Below are 6,212 nucleotides of genomic sequence, written 5' to 3'. Positions count from 1 at the left end.
ATATCTAAAATGGTAAAGTTTGGATGCTGATTGATTGAAAGATTGCCATGCTGCGAGTATGTTATAGGGTAAAAATGAAGGGGGGGAAAAAAAAAGTGAAGTAAAAAACTGTGAAGTAAAAAAAAAAAAAAACGCTAATTTTTTTGTTTTGGCTGATAAACCGTTTTACCGTACAATCTGTTGTCTATGATGCAAACAGCTCCTGAAGTGTGGAACACACAGAAAGGTCTTCTAGCAAAACATATATAAAGAAACCTAAAAAAAAATCTAAAGACCATGACATTTTAATTTATCTATAACTCTGAAAACATGGTCAAGACAGAGGTAAGAAAAATCAGAACGGAAACTCCTGAAAAAGTGTTAGTTTTACCAAGTTTGCTTTGCTTGTCCACTTTTTCCAGAAATTTACCACAATTTCAAAATTTTTAGCAATATTGCCCATCTTCAAGTGGAAGCAAATATAAAGGACACTAACTTTTTCTTGCTTTACTCAGCCAACATTAGGCATCTATTCAATCAGGTATCACCCCAATGGAACAAAGATTTCATAATTCCACTGAGCAAAGACTTTATAATTTCACTGATCAGATGACTTTTTCCAAGTATAAGTAGAGAGACAAGGATGGTAGGACTACGGCTGGCCCGGAGTAAGGAGCTTAAAACCCTAAGAGAAGGGGGAGAAATTTTATTCTGCGAAATTCTTCATATTCTTTGAATCTGGAAGCTAGTGAAATATAAACAAACTTATTTTTTTTTTTACCTTGGCCTTTGTCTATGGACAACTTAAAGAAGAAAAGTAACCTGATTTGAAAATGGAAATGCTCAAGCTTTCCAAGCTTGTGCAAATTTATTGTGTTCTCCAAGACTTCATAACCGCCCTACCAGAGTCCGTCTCATATATGGTTACACTGGTCACACAGACTGCCCATGCCCCTTTCAGTGCTACTCCCTGTGAATCAGTTCTTGTTTAGGAGCTCTTGCAGCTCTCTTTGACAATAATTTCCAGGCAAGTTCCTTTCCTGTCAAGACTGAGATTCTCCTCTGACTTACCCTTTTCACTGCTGTAAGGCTGGAGAACTTACTTCATAATTTCAGTTTAACGTGCAAAGTAGGATTCAGCGCCCTAACTAAAATGACCTGGACTCATTACTTCAGTTTTGACCCACTTCAGTCCTTCAGTTTAGCCAAGCTTTCTTCTGATTTAAGAAGAAACATATGAAGGAATGGTCATGACTGAATCATAGACTGTTAATCCTGCAGAAATTGTCTGCCTGCTGCAATGTGGTCTTTATGTGGATTGGTCTTCGAGAACCAGATTAGATAAAATAACTTAAATCATGTCTGATACATATTTTGCCCAATGGCTCAAGCAAACGATGAGACTCCTATGTTAGAAAATCAGTGCACAGAATCCGGGCAAATAGAAGTACCAAACTCTACATACTTAAAAGAGCTAATTAGTTGAAGTGGCATGTTGTCACGCACTGATGCAGAGATTTGTCAGAACTGAGTACTTTAGTAGCACCTCACACTTACTACGAGGAGACACTGTTTCTAATCCATGATGCTGCACATTCTAAGAGGGTTTCTTACTGTTTTTTGTCTTTTATTAAGGGCTTGTGGAGTGAAAGGTGAGTATCTGATGATACTGGAGATTCTGCATGTGATTAGAAATGTGGCTACAGCGACACAGAGTAAGACTGACAAGAGGCATCCTTGTCAAAGAAGACTTCCCAAAGTGCTGCAGCGCAGCCAGGAGTATGAACTCTAGTGGCTAATTAGTTTTCTGCATTAATTCACTCTTAGTTTCTCTTTTGAAGGATGTGACCTTAAAGACACTTGAAGTCCAGGGTAGTTTTCCCATTGACTTAGCAGAGTGGCTCAGGCTGTCACTGTCAGGATCATCCTCCCGAATTTAAAGAATCTAAGACTCCTAACATATAAGGACCACAGTCACCCCAGCCTTCCTTTTATAGTCAGCGGACACCTGCCTACGGACACTGAGATTGTAGGTAGGATGGATTGCTCTCTGGAGTTGTTCCTCTCGCTGTTGACTCTAGGAAGTCAGGGTGAGCAGGCTCTTAATTAGGTGCCCAAAGCTAAATTGGTTGAAATTGGGCCTCATCATATAGACGAAACAACTATTCCTTTGAAGATGCTATATGAGCTGAAACATGAATCCAAAATGAGAAATACGTATTTATTTAAAGTAAAGTTTGAGAGTTTTTATTTACCATTTCATTGACGGGTAAAATATCACTAATTTGAAGAGGAATTCCCAGAGCTTGATATGACTAATACATAGTTTAATAGAATTAATCTTTTATATAATATCCTGTAGATCAAGAAAAACATATATAATTACTAAATCCGTATTTGTTGGTTTAGAGCAGATAAAGTACAAATATTTGAGATTGAATCAGCCCCTTCTTTGGAAGAATGTGAGGTTTTCTTGAGATGATTCCAAGTACTGACTTAACGTCACTTTCAGAAAAACGGAAACCACAGTGCTGATAGCTCTGCCTTCTTCTTCCATCCACTAAATCTGTAATAAATGCATAAAAATCTTTTCCACAGAATTAAGGGTCTTTTTTTAGGTTAATGATGGCTATACTAACTCTCAGGTTGGCTTCAGAATTTAAAAGAAGTGGTGCATATTGTGCACTTCCCCCACAGTGTATCTTAATCCTTGACCAGCGAGAGGTCATTTTTTAACGTCCAGAGCAATCCATTTCTCCATATAGAAGGAAGGACGACAAGCACTTGCACTGCGGCGTGACCTAAGCCCATTTTAGCAAACTCCCAGAAAGATGGCTTTTTGTCTTTGGAAAATTATGCCCGTATCAAAAGCCTCCCACTTATTCTGTCTGGACCATAGTACAAAAAGCAGCTAGATTGAGACAAGACAAATCTATGAAGGCAAGGAAACTGCAGACTATGACTATATATATTTGTGTTGATTGCATGTTTGAGCAAAGCATTTTTTTTTTTATTTGCATTACAGAATCGAACATTTTCCTCCGTGAGACACATTCTTAATCTCGTGAGCCAGTTCTTCAGCGGGGCTGTGATCAGCACTCTAGAAATCCTTAAACCAGACTTCTACTTAGAAGGCCTCAGGAATGTTCCCTCCATTGAAGAGAAACCCTCAAAACAAAACACCAAAACCCCAGACCTCTTTTGCTCAGACTGAGAAGCACTCAGACCTTCAAACAAGCAATACATGAGGTAGAAGACGCAGATCAGTGGAATATTCTGCTAGTAATAACCAGAGTGGTTTTTGGAAGACACTTTTGTTATCTTGAAGAAGAATAAGTAATTTTGGTTCCTATAAATTAAAAAAAAAAAAAAAAAAAGCCCTTTGCATTGTTTGACTGAATAGTAAATAAATATATGTTTTGGTTTTTTTATTGAAGCTATTCTTACTAATCCAGAAGGGGGAAAATAGCATATATTCAGAAACCAGTTATCTCTGCATGATTTTATGCATTTGGTATTGAGTGTACAAACATATTAGGATAAGAATGCAGGAACTGTGAAATTTTCTTCTAGAGTAAAGAGGAAGGAAGGGAAAAAGTCAGATGTATAGCTGAATCTCGAGGATAAGGCTTACAAGGTGGCTTTAAATATTTGTAGTGTCCCTTTCTCAAGCAAAGACCACTGGCTTAGTACTAGAGGAATTAGGAAGAGGGGATGTACATGTACATTCAGTCTGTAAAGAAAATTCTTGGTATCAAACATTCTAAATACTTCTAAATACTTCTAAAAATATTAAAGGAAAAATTAAATGCATTAATATAAACTTATGCATCATAGCTATTATCTTCCTTAATCCTTAGAGAGTTCTTCATGCCTCATGACTTCAGAAAGAATTAAGAAACAGCTCATATTAGAGTCCATTGTGCATTCCCTTTAGTACCATCTTCTTCTTTTCCTACAATTACTAGGATTTATTTTCTTTGCTTGAAAATAGGATTTTTGTCTCATTTGAGTCCCTGCTACTTAATTCCTACTTGAAGTCATAATCCTCCCTGTCACATCACACCAATTTCTTGGGAGCTAATTCTGATGTCACAGGCAGGATTTTGACTTCAGAAGAACTGATTGCTTAGGTACACTTAATGTACCAGAATTTAGTCTTTCTGAAATGTACAAAGGAAGGAATACTGCAGCCAGACAATGTCGAGGCACTAAACTCAAGGCACAAGCTGTCAAAGTTTGAGCTCCTGGTTGTCACTTCTCAGTAGTATATTAATGGACTTTCTGTTAGAATAAGAAGGCAATAGAGTATGCTCTTTGTCTTTTCTTTCCAAGATACTGCTTCTGAAAGCTGCCTCTCTGATACACAGAGGCTGTCCACAAAACCTGAAGGTGAGATGATCATTTCTGCAAATAGTCAATGGTGTCAGAAAAGACTTTGAACCCCAACTGGTGTCAAATCTCTGATTTAAACCAGACACAATGTTCTAACGCTACCCGATTCCCACTTGTCCAAATGTATTGGGTTTGTTTGGGTTTTTTTTTCCCATTTCCTGATGAAATGTGGAAGTCTCCGAAACAACTTTTAAGATTGCAGCAAGAATCCAAGTGATTCTTTAACGGAACCCGTTCTCAGCTCTATAGGGGTGGGAAACCCTTTGTTGCAAGTGAAAAATTCTGTTCTGGAAAAACCGCAATGAAAAAAGCAACTGAAAGCAGTACGTGTTTTCTGTAAAGCTAGGCATGTTAAAAAATAAGAGCAGGTATTGATTACAAAAAGGATCTACAGCTGAAAGCGAAACCTCTTTTGACCATTCGTCAGGAAAGGAAGTCCTGTATTACTGTCTCAGTGCTGAGCCGACAGGATCATAAATTGGGCTGTATTGAATGTTACAGGACTGTCTTTTTGTAGCACCAAATAACCCCCCCTAATCTTTCATATGGGAGAGGAGTAGCCGTGTCACTGAAAGCTCCATACCTACAGCTGACCAACTAATTTCAACTTAATGGGTTAATTTACAGGAGATAAGGTACTGAACATTTGAGCTAGAAGAAAGACCGAAACAACAAACCGACAAGCAACTTCAGTAAAACTACGGAAGGTACCCTTTATTTTACGTGATATTTTACTTCACGTGATTCGATAGACGTGATCGATCATCGTCACAAGTTTTCCAGACGTTTTCAAGCCTTTTCTCTCCATGCTTTCGAGTACTTCTTAGAGGAACAGCTCAGAGACTACAGTACCGGCAGCGTTCATCTTTGCCCACGGGCACTTAAGCAGAAGCTAATAGGTGTTGAGGTGGAACATATTACTAAAACGCAGAAAAGAGTTACCTCCGAAGCTTCGCTATAGATTTGGTTTATTTTTGTTTCGGGTTTCTTTGGCAGCTGCCTAAAACAGGTTATCGGGGCGGGAGGTTTGGCCAGAGCCATCTTCGAGCGCGAAGCAACCCGTGTGCTCCGCGATTCCTTCGGCAGGCTCCCACCAGTAACCCGAAACAAGCGCCGGTGAGAGGGCGGGAGGAGTACCGCCCGCTGCCTCGACGCCGGCTGGGCGAAGAAGACCCCGGAGCGGTTTCGGAATCGGAATTAAAAAAGCCCAGAGACTTCCTGGCTTTTACGGGAGCTGCCGGAGAAACGAACGACGTGCCCGCTGCTTCCCCCCGCGGATGCAGCGGTGCCGTGAGCTCGGCTGGCGGCGGCGGCGGCGGGGCGCTGGTGCGGCCCGGCGGGCGAGCGGCGGGGGGGGGGGGAGGGAACCGGGGGGAGAACCGGGGCGGAGGGGGGGGGTGGGTGGGAGGCGGGCAGGGAGGGGGGGGGGTCCGCCCGGCCCCGCAGCGGCAGCCCGGCGGGGAGCTCGCTTCCCGTCATCCACGCGCCATCTAGCGACGGGAAAAAAGGGGGGGGGGGGGGGGGGGGGGGGGCGGCTTTGCACGGGAGCGGAAAGGAGAGGAGGAGGAAAAGGCTCCCCGAGCCGTCCCAGCTCTCGCCTTTCCCGCAGCTGCTGGTAAGAGCCATTTGGAATATTGCAGCCAGAACTCCGGAACGGCTCGGGGCGGGTCGTGAGGAGCATCGCCGCACTTCACTCCCAGGCACCTCGTGTGTCCCGTCCCCCCCCTTCTTTCAGTAAATCGCTCCCTTGAAAGGGGAGCCAGCTAGCCCTCCCGAGCACCCCCCCCCACCACCACCACCGCCCCGATACCTCACCCAAGCCCTCTCCGCCGCCCCAT

At 42.4% G+C, this 6,212-nt stretch overlaps 1 protein-coding gene across 2 annotated transcripts in view; it reads left to right on the top strand.

Annotated features, from left to right (window-relative positions):
• Positions 1-5,900: 5,900 nt before the first annotated feature.
• KCND2 (potassium voltage-gated channel subfamily D member 2) overlaps positions 5,901-6,212 on the top strand; it is a 279,711-nt gene continuing 279,399 nt past the window's right edge. The window contains exon 1 of one of the 2 annotated variants that reach the window (XM_049814415.1): positions 5,901-5,989. The gene's annotated coding sequence lies outside the window, so the exon portion shown is untranslated. The remainder of the gene's footprint in view (positions 5,990-6,212) is intronic. The other variant, XM_049814413.1, reaches the window with a different exon arrangement.

This window comes from Accipiter gentilis, chromosome 11 (assembly GCF_929443795.1).
Source record: "Accipiter gentilis chromosome 11, bAccGen1.1, whole genome shotgun sequence".
In the NCBI taxonomy this organism is placed as follows: domain Eukaryota; kingdom Metazoa; phylum Chordata; class Aves; order Accipitriformes; family Accipitridae; genus Astur; species Astur gentilis.
The sequence above is the reverse complement of the archived record's forward strand: the minus strand, read 5'-3'. Positions and strand labels throughout refer to the sequence as shown.